The following is a 21,091-nucleotide window of genomic DNA, read 5'->3' as shown; positions in this document are numbered from 1 at the left end:
AGGGAGGCATTTCATCTTACAGTGCCGGGAGACAGTAACCGGGGACAGAGGAAGCCGAAACGCCAGTGTCCTCTGGGGCGCAGAGCGAACTGGCTCAGGGGAGCCCCCACAGAGACTCCGGGTCCTCCGCCGCCAGAGCCTCACCCAGGCACGGGGCTCCGCAGGGCGGGCCCCGGGGTGGGGGCTAGGAGCCGCAGCGCCCCGGCCCGCGCAGGTCCCCGCCCGTTTGCCCGTCTCGGGCGGAGCCCAGGGGAGGCCCCGCGCCGCCCCGTCCAGTCCCTGCCCGCGTCCGGCGCCCAACCCGGGGGCGCCCGGGGCAGCGGATGCCCGGCCCGCCGAGCCCGGAGAAGGCGGGCGGCCCCACCCGCCGTAGCCCAGAGGAGCCGTGACTCACCGCGGCGCGCCCGGGACCTGCTCTCCACCTCCCCTCGGGCGCCCCCCAGGTCCCCGCCCGCCATCCCCGGCCTCCTCCACACTGCGAGCTCAGCCCCGTTCCTTCCAGCCCCGATCCGAAGCTGCCCGGACCGCCGGCTCCCCGTTCTGCCCGGCATGCCCACGGCATGAACGCTGATGATCGGTGGATGCATGATGTCAGAGAGGAAGGACAAATATCTGGGCAACTCTGAGATGTTAGCATGAAAGGCACCTCCCATCCCGGTGGAAGGGAAGGGCGTGGCAAATTGGAGAGGCTTTAACGCAGGACACTAAGGTACACAGAGTGAATGGTCTTCCATCTGTCCTGGGATGCTGCTGCTGCTGCTGCTGCCTCGCTTCAGTCGTGTCCGACTCTGTTCGACCCTATGGACAGCAGCCCACCAGGCTCCTCTGTCCTCAGGATTCTCTAGGCAAGAATACTGGAGCGGGTTGCCATTTCCTTCGGCAGTACTGGGATGTGGGAGACCTAAAATAGAAGGGCCACCCATGTGGGGAACCAGAGTCGTAGAGTGCGGCCTGGTCAGGGTACAAGGGGGGACTGCTTGGACTCAGTTTCTTATGGTCTGTAAAACAGGGAGTTGAGCGATAGCCCCTTCCAGTGCTGATACGAGGTACTGTTGTCTGTTAGCTGCTCAGTCACATCTGACTCTGCAATCCATGGACTGCAGCCCACCAGGCTCCTCTGTCCATGGAATTCTCCAGGCGAATACTGCAGTGGGTAGCCTTTCCCTTCTCCAGGGGATCTTCCAGACCCAGGGACTGAACCCAGGTCTCCTGCATTGCAGGCAGATTCTGATATAATAGGATTCTAGGATGTGTAATCTTAATCAAACACGGGTTCCCCTTGACATCTTCAGGAACACATCTGAGCTCTAATAGTGTACTATCACACATGTATAGTGCTTTTAATTTCTCAGAACACTTCTGTTTACATTCTACACTGTCCTCCTAGATTATTAATAATCCTTACGGTTAGAAACAGATGGCAAATGAGGGTCAAAGGTTAAGGGGCTTGCTCAAAGTCATGCTGTTAGCTAGTGGCATGGTCAAGAGTGGAACTCAATTAAGGGGCTCTTTTTAGAGTTCCAGCTTTTTCACCCACTTTGAACAAATCTTTCACACTTGCTGCATCTCACCTTCCACCTACAGCTGAGGTACAGCACCTACCCAAGAAAGAGGGTTCAAATTTTAGATGAGCTGGAAGAAGGCCTTCCTAACCTCAGAGGTGGAGAAGGCAATGGCCACCCACTCCAGTACGCTTGCCTGGAAAATCCCACGGACGGAGGAGACTGGTGGGCTGAAGTCCATGGGGTGGCAAAGAGTCAGACACGACTGAGCGACTTCACTTTCACTTTTCTCTTTCATGCATTGGAGAAGGAAATGGCAACCCACTCCAGTGTTCTTGCCTGGAGAATCCCAGGGATGGGGGAGCCTGGTGGGCTGCCGTCTATGGGGCCGCACAGAGTCGGACATGACTGAAGTGACTTAGCAGCAGCAACCTCAGAGGAGTCAGGTGAGGAGGGACTTCCTCATTCAAGAATCTTCGTAAATAATTATATATTTGTAGGCCCTCTACCTTAAAGGACTGTCACACCCATTATCTCATGCGATTCTTGTAATGACCCTGTAAGGTATTCAAAATTATATTATCTGATATTTTAAGGAGGATGAAAAAGATGAAGTTCAGAAGCTGGGTGACACGTGTGATGATAACACCCAGTCTGTTATCTTCCTCTGTTATGGCAAGAGGTTCTGGAGTAAACGGAATAGAAGACAGAATAACAAAGATTCCCCTGTTTTGTAATGGAAACCAAAGCATCTCCCTCCATTTCCCTCATCTATCTCCCTAGATGGGAGGAAGGAGGAAGGTTAAGGATGAAACCTCCTTAGGAAAGAGGAAAGTGCAAGGGTGAAACCTCCCTGTGGGCCAGGAGACAATAGTGGAAGGCTTCCCGAGTCACACAGGGAGGCGGCACCAACTCATGGGTGAACCAAGACTTCATGTCCCAGCCCTCGAGCCTACGCTGAACATGTACCAATATTATTCAGATAAGCCTACATTCATCATGATGGTCATCAAGACTCTTTGTCACTCTTAAATGTATAATTGCTGGTTGGTACAACTTTTAAGAGGCTGACATCTCAGGCTGTCATTTCAAAGCATCCCAACTGTTGAGGGGTGTTGAGCTGCCTACCAAAAGCACAGGGACTCTCTGTCTCCATCAGAGGCACTCACCAGACCTTGTCTTTGTCCCCAGCGCTATATTCGCTAATTTTGGTGGTGGTGACAGCCTCTTGCTCTTCCTAACTCCTTTTTCTCTGCCCCTCCCTGACCCAGGCTTGGATGATTATTTAAAATCAAAAGAAAAAACAAAGTTTCTTTCTTTAAAAATATAGCCCGAGATAAACTCAAGAGAAAGAAGACAGGAAAAGCCATTACAGTTCTTTCAAACCAGGGGGCTAGTATAAGGGACCAAACTCAGCAGGAGAAGTCAGCCGTTCTGCCATTAAGAGTAACTCCACTCACAGCTTTATAGGGACTTGACTTACGGTATTCCACATCTTCTTCCAGAAAGGCCTACCCCTAGCTGAGCCTGTGTAAAAGCCACTTTACATTTTAAACTCTTACTTCAAACACAAGTTGGCCTGAACCTTCATGTGGGATCCAAACACACAGAGAGAAGGAATTTTCAAAGGCAATTCAAGGGTTCCAGGCTTTTTCCCTCTTCTGATCTTTCCATCCCAGGTTCAGACCCCTGTGCCCAGCCTAGGTTGGCTCCAGACTGTCAACTTTCAAGACAAAGGATGCAAGCATCAGTATCTTTATTTTCCTTCCAAAATCACATCAATCTTTCACTTCAGGTTGCCTACTATCATCAGATTCCAAGAACCATATTTGTGACTGACTTGTGGCCAATTCCTGAGGCTGTAAGAAAATGCTCATGATATAGTATTGAGTTGGAAAAAATCTGAATCAGAAACTTGATATTCAAACTATCCCCAATTTTGTTTAAAAAATGTGTAGAGTCACAAACATATATAAAAGAATAAAGAGAATATACCAGAATGTTAACAATTATCTTTGGACTTATGGAAATCTTACTTCTGCCTTAAGGAAAGCATGTAGGATTTCCCTAGAGGTCCAGTGCAGGGGACACTGGTTTGATCCCTGGTCTGGGAGGATTCCACATGCTGCAGCAGGGCAGCTAAGCCCATGCGCCACTGCTGAGCCAGCACTCTAGAGCCCTGAGCCCCAACTACTGAGCCTGTGAGCCACAACTACAGAAGCCCACACACCCTAGAGTTTGTGCCTCGAAACAAGAGAAGCCACCACAATGAGAAGCCCCCACTCGCTGCAACTAGAGAAAGCCTGCACGCAGCAACGAAGACCCAGCACAGCCAAAAAGAAATTAATTAATTAAAACAAGAGCATGCAAACCAGAAAGTAGGAAAAACAAATTCTATGAATGGGTATGCAAAGAAGGTTCTGCCTGCTTAGGGTAACAGAGAAGGCAGAGTTGCCTAGGGCTCAGACAGGATGATTAAGGAGCTGAGTGAGAAACAGCCCTGACTCACACTGGGGCACAAGTAAGCTCCAAGTTAGACAAAGGACTCTGGGATCAGCCAGCCCTGAGGAGGTCTGAAGTACTGCTGTTTATAGCAACAGGTGCATGAGATAAGCTGAGTAAGTTAACAGGAGAACAGGCACTTCACCGATAGGAATATAGCTGGGATCCTGGGTTGCCTCATGTTGTATTTACTCCAACAGGGTGAACTGTTGTGTGACCAAAATACTAACAGAAGGTGGACAACAGAAAGAAGTGCAAAGGGAATTACCAGCCTTGCAAGGTTCTTAGATGGAGCCCTGAGCTCCCTACCGTGTAGTGGCAGATACAGTTATACCAAGGAGGCCCTAGGGAGCCTTCCAAACTCCCGGCAGGCGTCCAAGAAAAAGGAAACTGGTGAAGAGGGACGGCTTCCTCAGGCAAGGCCTTAACAATTCTTGAAGGCCAAGTCCCTAAGCAGTCTCCTGGGGCACTGGCCACTGTTCCCATTCGCATCCCTGCCACCGCCTCCCAGGAAGATCCCCTCTTCTCTGCACCTAAGCCCAACTGAGCTGCCACCCCATCCTAGCTGCCTCTCCCTCCACCCTTCGAGGTTTTGTTTTCCCCATTCAAGGTCTGCAAATTAACATGCCTCCATGGACCAGGCAGCCACAAAAACGAGTGAAGCAGCCCGAGCATTAGGCAGCAGGGAGAGGAGGCGTCTGTGGCAAACGGGAACGCAGACGCTGTCTGAACAGGGCAGCGGTTACTTAGCTCCTGCTAACTGTTGCCATGGAAAAAAGGTGGAACTTTTGTGAGAGCTTCCACTTTTTGAGAAGCAAGAAATTTGGATTTCTATGGTGAATCTTATTTTTAAAATTTGGTAACCAACTATAATTAATCTGCAGGGTTGTTTAGGCAGGAGGAGGCAGAGAATTGGGAGTTAAAATCTCCTCAAAGTATGTTTAGGCCAAACTATTCATTTTATACATGATTTATCCTTAAAGTGATAAAGCAACTTAAATAGTTGAAGTTCCAGGTCTCCCGACTTCTAATCTGTAATTTGTCCTTCTAGACCACCCTGTCCATCATTAGGAGTCCTTTGCAATTATTCAGCATGACATGATGAAATGCTGAACAGGGATGATGACCCTGGGAAGAAAAAAGGTAAACTCTGCTGTGACCTTGACTCTGAAGAAAAATTTCTATTTGTTTATTCAGTTATTCATCCATCCAACGTTTACTGATGATCATCCAGTAAAGAACCAGGGACTTTACTGCGCTGTGCTTAGTTGCTCAGTCATATCCAACTCTTTGTGACCCCATGAACTGTAACCTGCCAGGCTCCTCTGTCCATGGGGATTCTCTAGGCAAGAATACTGGAGTAGGTTGCCATGCCCTCCTCCAGGGGATCTTCCCAACCCAGGGATCGAACCCAGGTCTCCCGGATCGCAGGTGGATTCTTTGTTGTCTGAGCCAGCTGGGAAGCCCAAGAATACTGGAGTGGGTACCCTATCCCTTCTCCAGGGGATCTTCTTGACCCAGGAATTGAACCGAGGTCTCCTGCATTGCAGGCGGATTTTTTTTACCAGCTGAGCTACCTGGGAAGCCCAAGGACTATGCTGCTGCTGCTGCTGCTAAGTCGCTTCAGTCGTGTCCAACTCTGTGCGACCCCAGAGACAGCAGCCCACCAGGCTCCCCTGTCGCTGGGATTCTCCAGGCAAGAACACTGGAGTGGGTTGCCATTTCCTTCTCCAATGCATGAAACTGAAAAGTGAAAGTGAAGTCGCTCAGTCGTGTCCGACTCTTTGAGACCCCTGGACTGCAGCCTACCAGGCTCCTCCGTCCATGGGATTTTCCAGGCAAGAGTACTGGAGTAGGGTGCCATTGCCTTCTCCAAGGACTATGCTAAACACTGGCTAAACAGAGGTAGGGCACCAGTCCTGGCTCACAGGCTGTGCGTGGGCTAAGCGGATGCTGTAGCCAGAACTGACAAGTTGATCTATCCCAGCAACCACGCTGCCATAGGCCTGCTCACATGAACTCGGTTACGACTCACATGCTCACTTCTTCTGAAAGCATCTCCCATCACAGGATGCCATCCCTGAGAGACTAGGAGGCAGCTGGAGAACCTATCTCCTCCACTCCAAAAGAGCCTGGAGCACTTAAGTAATCCACAGGAAGCAGAAGCAAGAGCCCAGTCTCTCCCTGCCACGCCCCTTCCAGCTCAGGAGAGCAAATGCTGGTTCGTGCCTTACCTTGGCCAGGCTGGCACTTCACAACAGCTAAAGTCTCTGTGTGGGTGCGTGCTGGAGAGAGAGGAGGCGATCCCAGACTGGGACTCTCCTACCTGTTTATTAAGCAGCCTGCTCAATTCCAGGGGCAGCTGGCAAATGATCTGCCCGACCAAATAGCGATGGCATCCTCAGGCCACAGCTGCTACAAGCAAGTAGAGCACTGTCACCCATTCCTGCTCCTACAAGAGATTTCCCAGCATGGCTCTTCCAGCATCTACCTCCAGGGGAAGCAATGCAGGGCAGGAGCAAACAAAATGAGGGGACTGTAGCTCTCCCCCTGCCACTCCTCCTTATTTTGCCAGGACTCTTGCTGTACAAGGGTCAAGCACGATTTTGGAACTGCTGCCATGTGGAAACCACGGAGTCCTCAGTCAGCCCGTGAAGCCATTTGGTGGAGAGCTGTAGGAAGCGGGGGCCTCCGGGCCTTTCAGTGACTTGGGGACAGTGGGCTCTGACCCCAAAGGTACTGTGCCCAAAGGTTGGCAGGGAGCAGGTGGGCAGGTTTGAGCCAGGATCCATGGAGAAGGAAGGGAGAACTGGAGGGACGGAAGGGGTAAAATCAAAAGTCAATGAGGACCTACTTCGGGCCAGGCCCTTAGAACATGGATCACTCTTTATTAATAAATAATCCTCTTTTCCAGAGAAAATTGAGTCCAGTCACATGAAAAATTTGTCCATGGTCACAAGGATGGGAAGGCCGACTTGAACCCAGTTCCATCTGACTCTCCCAAACCTGGAATTGGGAACACTGTCTGGGTGACTGAGGGCAGAAGGCACTGCTATACAGAAAGGCATGGGAAGAAATCCAGGATTTGGTAAACTGAACCATGGGGCTGAAAACCCAGTGGAAATTAGCATTATTTTCCCTGGCATTCTATGTCCTGCTTCAGTAAGTGAATTTTCTAGCGTTAGGGAAACCTCCTTTCACCTGCCTTCTTCACAGGGCTAAATGTCTTGGATCAGGTGTACAGGACAGGAAACACAGATGGAGATAGAGCTATACCAACCTTTAGAGTGCTCTATGTTGAGGGACTCTTCCTAAAGTCCCCTGTCAAAGGAGAGTTGAGTTAGGGACCAGAGGCACACCCAGTGGGCTACCCTAGTTAACTCAGTGGCCCATTCTCAACAGTTAGAATATTACCCTTTTCCCTCTGACCATGGGAAGCCCGGGGTATAGAAGATACTAAAACAAAATTCATTTGATGACGTTTTAATTGAGCATTTACTATGAGCCACATACTGTTTTAGGTGGGATATATCAGTGAACAAAAAGACTAAGATCTTTGCCCTCATGGAGCATACATCACAGCAGAATCAACATCAAATAGTCATCTTTGGTGAGTTTTGGTTAATAGAAAGGGTCTTACTGTCAGACAGGCCTGGGTCAAACGTTGGCCCAGCCCAAACCAACCAGAGGACCTCTGGGTAAGACACTTGGCTTGCTGAGTATTAGCTTTCTAATTTATAAAATGAAAACAATGACATGTTGTAAGGTTGAAAGATAATACACACAAAATTCCTGGCACATAGCAGGGTTCAAAAATGGTATTCTTATCTTTCCAGGCCCACCTGAACATGCAGATTCTAGGACAAATGACTCATCTCTTCTTTAGGGGCTGCGGCAGGGTGTCACCTCTATGACATCCGTTGGGACAGTCTTCTGTGATAAACAGCTTGGTAGGTTTGCATCCGTCTAAGGTCAAGGACTTCCCCTCGAGAAACATCTGCTCCCACCCACAGCCACTGTCGGAGGGACAGGCCTGGGTGTTCATGATTTGATTAGTCCACACTCTCCTCAAGCAGGCCACACGGATCACAGATAATTAGCAGGGATGGACATCAGATCTGATCTGGAAATCAACATCTCTTGATATTTGGGCTGAGAAACTTGAGTTAATTTACTTTGCAGAGCTAAGCAGGAAGGTCATCAGTCTGGACACTGAAACTGCTGCTTGGTGAACCACGATGAGAGCTGTGCATGTGGACTGGGGGGCAGAGGAGAGATGCTGTCCACATGGAAGCTGCACCTCTTGCTGCTAATTCTGTGATATTTCTCTGTAACCTACTAGAGTCCTCTTTTGCTTTTTTGGACTGGTTTCTATTCTGCAACCAGATGATGTCTAAGACAAATCCAGTAACTGTCTCCGATGGTGGTTGTTGTGACATAATTTGAAAGCAGCATATTTAGTCGACATTCAATAAATGCTGTCAAATCTCTCCCTGTTCTTGTCAGCCAGTCAGTCATTGAGCAGTAGAAAGAGGAAATTCAGAGATAGGCTAAACTAGGGCTGGACCTCAGCCTGTGTTTTATGAACATCTTTACTAATCTGTAAAATGAAGATAATACTAGTACTGACTTCATCGTCAACTAAGAATATTAAATGAGATAATCCAAATTTAATACCTAGCACATAACTAGACTATCACTTTTTACTGTTGTTATCATTTAAGATGCAACAAGAGTTATTTTAGATCTTGATCTAGGCAAGTAGAGAAGACATGGTAAGAGCAGAATCTGCAGTGGAAGTGAGAGCTCAGAGAAGGACACACTGGCGAGCAGGATCAGAGGACTGGGCAGCAGAAAGGACCGAAATGCAAACTGGAAAACGAGGAGGGGCACTGGAGTAATAAGCCTTACGTACATCCAGCACTTTGGCGTTTACCCAACGCTGTCATCCACCATGTCTCATTTGTCCATCACAACACTTTACAGGGTAGATAAGGAAAGATGATCTTATGCACACTTTAAAGATGGGAAAGCTGAGGTTCAATGAAGATGTGCATAACATGCATCGAATCTAAATCCACTGTCTTATCCTTTAAGCTCAACATTCAGAAAACTAAGATCATGGCATCCAGTCCCATCACTTCGTGGCAAATAGATGGGGAAACAGTGGCTGACTTTATTTTTTGGGGCTCCAAAGTCACTGCAGATTGTGACTGCAGCCATGAAATTAAAAGACACTTGCTCCTTGGAAGGAAAGTTATGACCAACTTAGACAGCATATTTAAAAGCAGAGACATCACTTTGCCAACAAAGGTCCGTCTAGTCAAGGCTATGGTTTTTCCAGTGGTCATGTATGGATGTGAGAGTTGGACTATAAAGAAAGCTGAGCGCTGAAGAACTGATGCTTTTGAACTGTGGTGTTGGAGAAGATTCTTGACAGTCCCTGGGACTGCAAGGAGGTCCAACCAGTCCATTCTAAAGGAGACCAGTCCTGGGTATTCACTGGAAGGATCGATGTTGAAGCTGAAACGCCAATACTTTGACCATCTGATGCAAAGAGCTGACTCATTTGAAAAGACCCTGATGCTGGGAAAGATTGAGGGCAGGAGGAGAAGGGAATGACAGAGGATGAGATGGTTGGATGGCATCACCTACTCGATGGACATGGGTTTGGGTGGACTCCGGGAGTTGGTGATGGACAGGGAGGCCTGGAGTCCTGCGGTCCATGGGGTCGCAAAGAGTTGGACACGACTGAGTGACTGAACTGAACTGAACTATCCTTCAATATCACCCTGCCAAGTAGGGTGGAAGGGCTGAAATGAGAAATAAAGATTGAAAAAAAAAAAAGAAATAAAGATTGGAGGAGAAACTGGGGGGCTTCTCTAGATGTTTATTTTTTCTTTCAAAGGTTCCATTCAGATCTCTCTGCACATCCTAGCAACAGAATATCTCCCATCAGATTCTGAGAATGTAAGCAGGGGATTGCAAAGTCGGACAACACTGGCATGCCAGCCCAAGGACTGGGTATACCAGGCTGGACAAACACCCAGCTCCAGCACCAGGCCCTGGCCCAGAAGACAAAGGACAAGGGCAAGTCCGTCCTCATCAGGCCAGTCCTATCAGTGACACAGGGGTGCCCCTCCCAGCTCAGTCCATCACGGAATCTAAGCCTGATCTTCCTGAGCTCAGGGGTTAAAGGTATACTTCAAGGACACAAATGCAAGTTCTCAGGAACACTGCCACGATCAGGGCTTGCTGTGGGTGCCCAGGCTCGGCTCACTTGTCCTCGAGCTGAAAGTAGGCGATGCTTAGTCCTTGCCTGCCTTCTGGACACCGCTCCTTCCCAAATTCTAACACCGCGCCTGAGACACAGTTTGTGCTCATTTTATGTGTGCTGAATGAACAAGTGAATAAATGAACCAGCAAATGAATGACAGATAGGCTCTGGCCATAAAATCAATCTGTCCTGTCCTATTACAAGTGGCTCGACTCTGCTGATTCTTAGCCCCTAAATCAGAGCTCCCAGCCAACCCAGGCTAGTCAGCTGCCAAGGAAGAAGTGAAGGTCAGAGTGTTTTCCCTCCACACTCCTTCCAAGAGTCCACATTCTGAAAAAAGGGTAGAGCTGGGGATACCCAGGCAGGAGGAGGGCTCTGCCCACCCTTTTCCAGGACTCTGCTTCTGCTCCGCATTACTCTGCCTTTCCCAGCTCAAGGCCCGGGTGCCTGAGAAGGGATGTGGAAAGGACCAAGAGAAAAGCTCAGGCCCGTGAGAAGCTACAGTGATAAGGGTGGCGCCAAAGCACTTCTCCTTTGCATTTTCTCTAGTCCTAATAACCTTAATTGCTAATAACAGCAACAGTAACAATCACGGCACAGCAACTCTATGGTTTCTGGCATCTTTCTTCGAAAAAGCTTCTCGTACATGATCTCACGCTGCACATCATCCCAAGAGGGGCTAGAATAATTGTCCCAATTACACGGGTAGAGAAAGTGGGTACCAAGGCGATTCGACATCCATCTGGCTCACGCAGAAACGCATGGAGGGGCCCAGGGGCCCAGTCGCAGGCGTGGAGTGGGGAGAACTGGGCTTGGCCTCCAACTAGTCCAGTGTTCTTGGACAAGTCTCTAGGTTTCAGTTTTCTCACTTGGGATAAAGGGAAATTGGACCATTTCTCCAGCTCGATCCATCTCAAATGCTCTGGCTCAACAAAATAAAACCTCCCCAGCCCAAAGCCTGGTGACCAACCTCCCCTGTACCAAGGTCAGAAAGCCCCTGAAAGCTTGGATGCCAGCTGTGCCCATTCTAGCATTCCAACAGATGTCCTACAAGTGCTTCCCACAAAGAAGGCTGCCGTATAGACAGCGGGGAGGGAACATCAAAAAAATCATCCTAAAGGTCCACGGTACCAGGAGAGCAGGCAGGCAGCAGGCTGCAGCTGAGGCCGGATGCCACCTCCCTGAGACCTGGGCGCCGGCTCAGACAAAGGACGGGATGCATCCCAGCAGGAGGAAGCAGACAGCCTCCCTTCACCTGCTAGAGCGCCTGACTCTCCATGATGCTGAGTCCTGGGCCACATGCAGACAGCCCTTCCTCCCAATCCACCCATCCTCCCCCATCCTCTCCTCCATCAAAGCTGTTTTCTCTCCTCATCCCAATCCTATTTGGCAATTACCTCCTCTAAGGATGGGGTGCTGCTGCTGCTGCTAAGTCACTTCAGTCGTGTCCAACTCTGTGCGACCCCATGGATGGCAGCCCACTAGGCTCCCCCGTCCCTGGGATTCTCCAGGTCTCCAGACCTGTCAAATTCTGGCCTCCACATTCCTACTAATTCCTTCAGCTCCCAGCATCCTGTGCCAGATGAGGATTCAGGTGTGTGTCCCACTGCGGTCTGCCACCAGAGGGGGAGAATTAGATCGATATTTCCTATTTCTTCCTTTCTTAGTTTCCTCCATTCCCAACTCTGCAGATATGAAGCAGGGCACAGGATAGTCAACTACAGATGGACAGCACTCTCCTCTCTACCCACGGGCAACTGCCCTGGCCAGTTACCAGGAAAACTACTGCTGAAATCTCAACTAGAGTCTGGACAAGGACCTGGCTAATGTGTCTACCTCCAGGGCTAAAAGCCTGGATTGAGAGAGAGGACAAACCGGTCTAGCAGCTGGTGACTCTACCCAAATTTCTCTAAACCCAATCCATTGTTCAGATGGAAATCTCATCTCTCCATTCCATAGTACTGACTGGAGTTCCTGACTTCCAGTGTTTAATAATATTAACGTTAATTTGAATCATATTAAATTGCCTTTTATAGGTCAAAAGAAGTTGCAAACTGGCAATTTTATATAGTTTGACCTAATAACTCTCTGGGGGAAGCATGTTTCTTAGGAACTAAGTAAACTCCTTGAAGTCTTGGATTTCTGTATCTCCAGCCAATCTTTCTTAATGTCTGGTTTAGGACATAACAGAACTGTGGCCTTGGAGGCGCTGAGTATGTACTCAATTAACTTTCAGGCCAGTGGTGATGGGGAATCTAAGAACTCTGTTCTACTCCAAGACCTGGAGAGTGTGGCTGTCCACAAGGCAGATGCTTTTAGGTCTCCTTACAACTGGTCATCCTGGGAAGAAGGATGGAACTTAGCTACAGGATGTTACATTGTGCTAGACTCTATGATAAAACAGCTTGGTTTGGGTGTTGAGTTTTCCCTCTTTGTAGAAAAGGAGCCTTGAACCAGAAATGCCTGTTTGTCCAACCTTGGTTTCATTTTACAGTGGGAGCGATTAAGGCCCAGAGACGTCACCTGCCTCAGTCAAGGTCACTCAGTAGTCATAAGCCCAGATCACCAGTTTTCTGACTCCCAGTCCCGAGTTCTTCTGGCAGTTCTGGCAACACATAGAACAAACCCGTCCCTGTGTGCCCCTTCCAACTTCCTGGCTGCTGCTCTTTCAGGCTCCTCAAGCAAGACAGAGGGGAACTGACTGAAGGATCCAGAGTCCTCTCCTACCTGAGAAGGGCCCTGAGCACACAGGACCTAAGCCCCAGGGTACCCAGGGAGAAGAGAGAAGAGAGGAGAATGCAGGCAGTCCTGGAAACCTGCTCTCTCTCCGGAGTTAGAGCCAGGCTGAAGGCAGCGGTGACAGCACGTGATTTGGGTTAGTGACCGTGCAGCCCCTGTGCTGTCTCCAGCAGGGGACCCTGCTTAGCCCATCTAGAAGGCTCAGGGAAGGCACAGCTGGGTTCCCTCAGAGGCACCTCATTGCAGAATTCCGAAGGGAGGTGAAAGGTTGGCAGAAGCAACTTCTGAACTGTGGCGGGTCCCTCCTCTTACACGGAGGGCCATTCTCAGAGGGCAGGCGGTGGTTCTGGAAGCCTCAGCCCCCCTGGCCTCCCCGGCAGATCGCAGCCCCACGGGCAAGCGCCTGCGTCCACCTGCTACTCCAGGCTGCCCGAGCTGCTCCCACCCAGAAAGAAGAGCCTGATGCTAAGGCGGTGAGGGGAAAACAAAAACTTCCCGGAGGGTGCTGTGTGCCAGCGAGGGAGCTGAGAGCAGACGCGCTGTTGGTTCAGTCACAGGGGTGAGTGAGGGAATCTAGGAATCCAAGGGTCCTCCCTGGCATGTACTTCTCTCCCTACCTTGGTGTTAGGAAACATTTCAAATGTGAAATGTTGAAAAAAACAGTGCAATAAACAACTCCAGACCCTTCACTTAGATTCACCAATAGTTAGCATCTTGTGTGCCCTCCTGATGTATATAAATACACACACACATACACACACACTTATGTTTGCTGAACCATTTGAAAACCACTTGCAGACACTGTGCCCTTGAATACTTTTGCATAAATATATTCTCTTATAAAATCATTATCATGGCCATTAGCACACCTTTAAAGATTAACAATAATTACATGTCATCTAATATCTATATTAAAAATTTCCCAGTTGTCCCAGAATCTCTTTTAACGTCCTTTTATTTTTTTTTCTGACCCAAGATCCAATTAAGGTTTATGCATTGTATTTGACTAAAATACCTCTTTAAATCCAAAGAGGTTTCAGCCTCCCTACCCTTCTCTCCAAACACACAATTTTAATGTTTTTTTTAATAATTCACTTTTTTGAAGTCTCAGTTGTCATGGAGAATGACTCTCATTCTACCCCAGCAGGTTTTTTTTTTTTTTTTTGTTGCTAACATCCAGAGATGCCTGCCTTATTTCTTACTAGGTTTTTCAACATTTCAGGCTGATGACATCAAATAACAGTCTAACTACCACAAAGTTCTCTGAGATTTTTTGCAGTTCTTTTTATCCTTAGAATATACATTTCAATATAGATATAGTCAGGGCACCAAACTAAAAAACTACTAGAATTAACTCTCTTATTTGTAATCAAATTGATATTCAGTTAGGATCTTTATTTCTGTTGCAGTCAGCTTTAGAGTCTGCTTTTTTCTTTCTTTTTTATCTAATTTAATTTGTGAATACATAAAATTTACCTGGTTCAAAATTCAAAACAGTCTAAAAAGGTATCAGTAAAGTTTTGTGCCAATCGCTAGCCTCTCTAACATGTTTCTACCTACCCCCTATAGGTAACCATTTTAATTAATTTCTGGTTTATCCTTCCTGTGTGTATGCATGTATCAGTTTGCAAAAAAAAAAAAAAAGCCGTATTTCTCCCACTTCCTCAACCCAAAGATGGCGTACTATGCATGCACACTCTTTTGCATCTTGCTGTTTTTACTTAATAGCATATCCTAGGTATCACATATCAGTTCATAGAGCTCCTACTCATGTTTTTGACTGCACAGTACTCCATTGTGTCTATTAAAGATGGGCATTGACAGTTTCCAGACTTCCTAGGTGGCACAGTGGTAAAGAATCCACCTGCAACGCAGGAGACATGGAAGACATGATTTAGATCCCTGGGTCATGAAGATCCCCTGGAGTAGGAAATGGCAACCTGCTCCACTATTCTTGCCTGGAAAACCCCACAGACAGAGAAGCCTGGCTATAGTCCATGGGATCGCAAAGAATCACACACAACTGAGTGCACACACAAAGAGACATCGATAATTCCAATGATTTCCTTATTACAAATATGCCTTAAATGATTACCTTGTGCACCTGTCTTTCTGTATTTGTGGAAGTACATTTTCTGGATAAATTTCTAGAAACAGGACTGCTGGGTAAATGCATATGTTGTTTTTTTAGACATTGCTAACTTGCTCTCCATAAGAGTTGTACTAGTTTGCACCCCTGACTGGAGAAGGCAATGGCACCCCACTCCAGTACTCTTGCCTGGAAAATCCCATGGATGGAGGAGCCTTGTAGGCTGCAGTCCATGGGGTCGCTAAGAGTTGGACACAACTGAGCGACTTCACTTTCACTTTTCACTTTCATGCATTGGAGAAGGAAATGGCAATCCACTCCAGTGTTCTTGCCTGGAGAATCCCAGGGATGGGGGAGCCTGATGGGCTGCCGTCTATGGGATCACACAGAGTCAGACACGACTGAAGAGACTTAGCAGCAGCAGCATCCCGGACACTGATTTTGCAGGTGGAAGATCACAGCAGGATGCTATGAAGTGTTCTAAGCTGAGAGTTTCCCTGAGCTTATCTGAGAGTCTTTAACCTCCTCCCTATTAACACATTACCCTAAGCTCCCTCTGCCCTGAGTGATGCAGCTCAAGAAGGCCAAAGCAAAGGAGTCTCACTGATTTCATCCCAGTCCGTTTTGTACTTAACTTGGGAAACCAGAGCAGAGAGAAATGATGAGGCTGAAGACTATAGCCAGAGAAAATTTAAGAGTGAAGAGAGTCCAAACAGGGGTGGGGTGGATGGGGGAACTGTTGCCCCCAACACCTGTGTTCTCACCTCCCTTTTCTCTCCTTTGGCCTGTCTGATCCGCCCCTGTTCCAGCACAAACTGCCTGCATCAGCTCCTCCACTGGCTAGCAGTCCTTGGCTTTGGTTCTAAGTAGGTCCCCTCGTTTCCCTCCTCAGCCCCGTCTCTGTGGGCTGAACACAGAGGACTGGCTTACAGTGGGGGCAACAGCGCTGGTCATTTCTGCTTCACCACGTGCAGAGGAAATAAGTCAGTGGAACAACAATGGCTCATGCAGGGAAAGAGGAAAGAGGAGACAGAGAGATGCCGGGAGAGGAAGTGGAGCACAAAGCATTCCGCACCTTCTGGACCGCAGCCTGCCTTCCTCCTCTAATCCCCTCTGCAGCCGGGGGAAATGAGCGGGGAAGGGATGGCATCGCAGCTGACTCTGCCCAAGTGTTCTGCTTCCCTGGGACCACTGTCTTGCTCATCCCTCCCTCCTTCTTACCCCCACCCAGCAAATACGCATCAGAGATGACAGGAGTCAGTGTGGGTCTGAGGAGCGGAGCCGGCAGGAAAGGGAGCCCTATCCCAGCGGGCTGGTGGAGGAGGTCGGAGGCGGGGAGTTCCCCAGGGAAGGCAATGGGGCCTAGGAGGGGCATTCCTCTAACAAGCTGAACCCAACACTGGGGCCGACCTAAGCCAGACAGGACTCAAGGTGCTGGGACCAAGAAGGAACACCCTCACTTTCTCCCTCCAAGGCCTGGTGGGTCTGGAATGCCCTCAGCGGGCAGGCCTTCTGGCTCAAGGGCCAGGGGAATAGAAAAAAAGAGAAAAGGGCCCACGGGGGTTGCTGAGAGAAGCTGAATTATTCTCGAATAAGAGGCAGTTTCCTCTGTAAGATCTGAAACTCTGGCAGGTGGCAGCGGATGAGGGCTGGGTTGAGTGGCCCAGGACCCCTCTTCTTCTCAAGGGGCCGCGGCGAGAGAGGCACAGAGTCATGGTCCTCAGCGCCTGCTCGGGGTCCCCGCCCGCAGCACCTGCTACTTCTACCCGCCCGGCCCCCCCCCACCCCGGGCCCTCCCATTCTGACTTTCTTGGACACCCAAGGCCATCGACCCCTGACAAACCTGACTCAGCACTCCCTCCCACCATCACCGGGGGAGCGGGCGTTCCCGTCCCGAGGGGAGGCCGGAGACCGCAGGGAAGCCAGGAGTCAGCCGGGTTCCCAGACCCCCCAGACGCCACCTTCTCCTGCCCCCAAACACTGACTGCGCCCTCAGTGCTGAGAAGCCCGGGTGGATAAGCCAACTGTGCTTGTCCTGCTGGGTTCTGAACCCAGCCAGGGCCGCGGAGACGGTAACCGGGAGGGGAAGGAACCAGGCTCCGGGCACCCCCGGGGGCAGGGAACCGCGCTCGGCCTGGAGACCGGGGTGCCCGGGGTGCCCGGCGCGCTTCGACCCGGCAGGCCCGGGGCGGGGCGGAGGCCGGGCGTGGCCGCGGCGGAGGGGGCGCAGCGCGGACACGCCCCTGGCCCGCGGGGAGGGCGTGGGGAGCGGGGAGCCCCTCGGCCCCCGCCCGCGGCTCAAAGCGGCGGGCGCGCCCTGCGCGTCCGGGAGACGCCTCGGCGAGCCCGCCGGGGTTGACCCCGGGTCAGGGCCCTGGGTGGGGGGCCGGCCGCGCGGACGCCGGGGTTACGGGCCCCCCGAGTGGGAGACGGCGCGGGCCGGGGAGAGGGCGCGGGGCGCGGAGAAGAGGGTGGTTTCGGGGTTGTGCTTCTGCAAGATGGTGGCGCGGAGGACGGGGCTCCCGGGCCAAGAGATGAGCTCCTTTCCCTGGCTTTCCTCAGAACCCAGGCGGGGTCCTGCCGTGGGCCCTCTGCCCGCAGGGTAATGTCCCCCTGGCTCCTCCCGCAGAGTCTAGGGAGAGGCGCGGTCTGACCTTGCAGGAGTGCAGGCAGCCCCGTCATCCAGAACCCCAGAGTGGAAACGGGTTCCTGTTGCTTCCCGGCCTCTATGTCTGCTCTCCCCCAAATCTTCTGCTTCCTTCTTTCCAGGTTCTAACCTCTCGCCTTTAAGACTCTTCCGACCAAACTGGCTGAGAGGGCGAGGGCGGGAGCTCGGTTCCACACACCTGCACTCCCCAGCCTCGGGGGCAGGATCGGCTCCCCAGCACCCTTCACCCGCCCCAGAGCGCGCTCCGCGGGCCGCCAGCCCGGGCTGGCCGCCGAGGGAGCCGGCCCTCTACACTTTCTCCCCGGCCCCCTGCCCCGGAGGCCCCTCTCCCCAGGGCCTGCCGCAGCCTAGGATGACCTTGGTCTCGTCCCTTCCTTCCTTGTAAAGAGGGCCTTGAGGTGAGGGGGCGATGGGGGCAGGGGGCTCCAAGTGGTAAGGACCAGAAGGGGCGGCTCTGGGGGGAGGCTTCGGGAGGGAGGGAGACCGTCTCTCCCGGCCAGGCACTCCACCCAGGCGAGGTGGGTGCGGTGGGGTTTTCCGGTCCCTTTGGCGCCCTCACCGCCGCGGGGCCTACTGCGTCAGCTGAGATCCCCCCTACCAGGCTGGCGAGCACTAACTTCAAGTTACTGTGAGTCTGGCAGGTATGCCCGGGAGGGCGGTGATCCTGGCCAGCAGAGTGCCCACTCTCTCCCAGGATGTGGCCAGCCACTCCCGCACCCTCCACACCCGGCAAGAGAGCGGTGGATCCTTCAGAGAGATGACGGAGGCGTATGTGAGGCTGGACTCGCCTGCAGAGGATGCCAGCTTGCCTCCTCCACCCCAGGGGCGAGCCAAGTATTTGAGCGAGTGTGTTTGTGAACCAAAAGGAGGGACAATCCCAGCATGAATTTCTAGCTCTTCATCAAGACAGCACAGTGGCCCAGGATGCTGGGACCTTCCTAATGTTGCCTGTGGCCCACCCTAACCACCAAACATTCGCCAGCCCCGTGAAACTGCAAACTTTCCAACTTCACCCCTTCGCCTTTCTCCTCTTTGGGAACAGCTATATATGGGGCGGTGCCCTCAGAGACACTCATACAGTTGGTTCTTGATGCTCTGCATACACTCAAACAACAACGGTATGAGGGAACTCCCAGCTTTTTCCACGACTAATTATAGACGTGAAAGTCTGAGGATGTTTTGTAAGCGGTAGAGAGAAACTGCTGAGGTTTCTCTACAAAGCCAAAGAAAATGTATGCATTCCCCTTCCCCACCCCCAACTTCTCCTAGCTCTAACCGCCACTCACCCCCCAGTGAGCCCTTTCTCAGCCCCCAGAGCTGCCCCTCCTTCCTGTTGAAGATTTCATACTCAGTTCTTTTTTTTTTTCCATCTCTCTTTAGGGCTTTCAAGAAAGGGAACAGACACGGAAAATATTTCTGCAACAGTTTTCCATTCTGTGTCTCATTCCCAAGCCAAGGGGGAGGAGGGGGCAGGGAGGGCAGGAACGAATGGGGGAAAACAAATGCTTTTGCCAAAAGCTCAATTTGGGTATGAAAAATACAGACCCTCCACTTCCCTACCCCCACAGCCTAAGAATGACAACTGGGGGGGGGGGGAAGGAGAAATCACTTGTTTGATTATATGGTTTCTAAGAACTGAATCTAGGAAGGAAATACAGTATTTGACAAATCTGTGCACATATACACACATACACACACCCTAAACCCAGTCGCAAGAAATATGCTAGAAGAAGAAATTCAGGGAGTTAAAGAAGTCATTGAGAGAAAAGAAAAACTAAGTTTGCAAATCACGATTCAATTCATTCTCTGCAAGCCTACCTCTCTTTCTTAGCAAAGATCCAGGCTTCTGCACGCGGGACTCCCCCTCCAGCCTTCCATGGACAGGGGTACCGTGGGGGGTGTCTACCCACCGGTCTCCCTAGTGTGGCAACCACGCCGGAGTTGTGAGCTGGTCTCTTCTGCCTTCCCCGCGGAGACCAGGGAGTGGGCTGGGTCTCCGCCGGCCCTCCCAAGGGAAGGACCTCTCAGGTTCCTGGAATGAAAGGGGCGCCGGGGAGCTGGGCGGGTGTCCCTGGTCTTGCTTTTCCCGGAGGGACGGTTCCCCGGGAACTTCGCGCCCCCTTTCAACGCCCGGATTTAGACGGTTTCAACAGCAGAGCTTTCTTAAGAAAATGCTTGTCATGGCAACAGCTCCAGCCAACTCGGGCCAGACTCTGGCTCACCAGCCCGGCCCGAGCGGGAGGAGAAGGGGCGGAGCGAGGCCGGGCCGGGTGGGGCTTGGCGGGGAGCCAGGCCATTCCTTGCTGTTAAGGTGGCCCGGTTGCAAGCTGCGGTGGCTTCCTGGTTTGTCTTAAGGCGGCTTGGGGAAAGGAGGGGAGGAATCCTCTTTCCGGTGGGGTTTCCTTTCCGCCCTGCTCTCCCTTGTCGAAAGCAGCGCAGGGGTGGAGCGAAGAGTGGGTGTGGGTGGCGGTGTTCAACGGTTGCTGGGCGGAGGGGAAAAAGGAAGCTTCTGCAGGTCGTTGGCTTCCTGCACCTCCTCTCAACCTCTTACTGCCTTAGACACCGGACCCAGATGTCTCAGTTCAGTTCAGTTCAGTCGCTCAGTCGTATCCGACTCTTTGCGACCCCATGAATCGCAGCACGCCAGGCCTCCCCGTCCATCACCAACTCCCTGAGTTCACTCAAACTCATGTCCATCGAGTCAGTGATGCCATCCAGCCATCTCATCCTCTGGCGTCCCCTTCTCCTCCTGCCCCCAGTCCCTCCCAGCATCAGAGTCTTTTCCAATGAGTCAACTCTTCGCATGAGGTAGCCAAAGTACTGGAGTTTCAGCTTTAGCATCATTCCTTCCAAAGAACACCCAGGACTGATCTCCTTTAGAATGGACTGGTTGGATCTCCTTGCAGTCCAAGGGACTCTCAAGAGTCTTCTCCAACACCACAGTTGAAAAGCATCAATTCTTCGGCTAACCCAGAGGTCTAGGTGTCTGAGAACATGGTCCAGCCCCTGCACCCTCCTTCCCCTGAGTAGGGAGCCTACTGGAGGAGAAGGAATTGCTTTGGTTGAATACACCTAGACATGGCTTTGCTTGTACACACACCTTGGTGCACAATCCTCACCCAGATCTCACAAACCTGCTGCCTGGTTAACCACCTCAGAATAGTTAACCGCCTCAGTAACCACCAGGGGCACATCCCCAGTGCGTGATACTAGCTGCCTAATTTGAATCCTACTATGTGTGGGCTATGGCACCAAAAGCTTTGTATACATCATTTCTAATGTTCATGACAATCTTTTTAAAAAATTTATTTATT

The 21,091-nt window shown here is 51.0% G+C and overlaps 1 protein-coding gene across 5 annotated transcripts in view; it reads right to left on the bottom strand.

Moving 5' to 3' along the window:
* The window catches only part of ATP2B4 (ATPase plasma membrane Ca2+ transporting 4), a 100,089-nt gene extending 80,071 nt beyond the window's left edge, over window positions 1-20,018 (bottom strand). For 2 of the 5 annotated variants that reach the window (XM_005891886.3, XM_005891888.3), the window contains exon 1: window positions 19,596-20,017. The gene's annotated coding sequence lies outside the window, so the exon portion shown is untranslated. Of the gene's footprint in view, window positions 1-19,595 lie in introns of all 5 variants that reach the window. The other 3 variants (XM_005891887.3, XM_014477037.2, XM_005891889.3) reach the window with 2 other exon arrangements.
* Window positions 20,019-21,091: the final 1,073 nt, after the last annotated feature.

This window comes from Bos mutus, chromosome 16 (genome assembly GCF_027580195.1).
Source record: "Bos mutus isolate GX-2022 chromosome 16, NWIPB_WYAK_1.1, whole genome shotgun sequence".
NCBI classification, from domain to species: domain Eukaryota; kingdom Metazoa; phylum Chordata; class Mammalia; order Artiodactyla; family Bovidae; genus Bos; species Bos mutus.
This window is presented reverse-complemented; position numbering and strand designations above follow the sequence as displayed.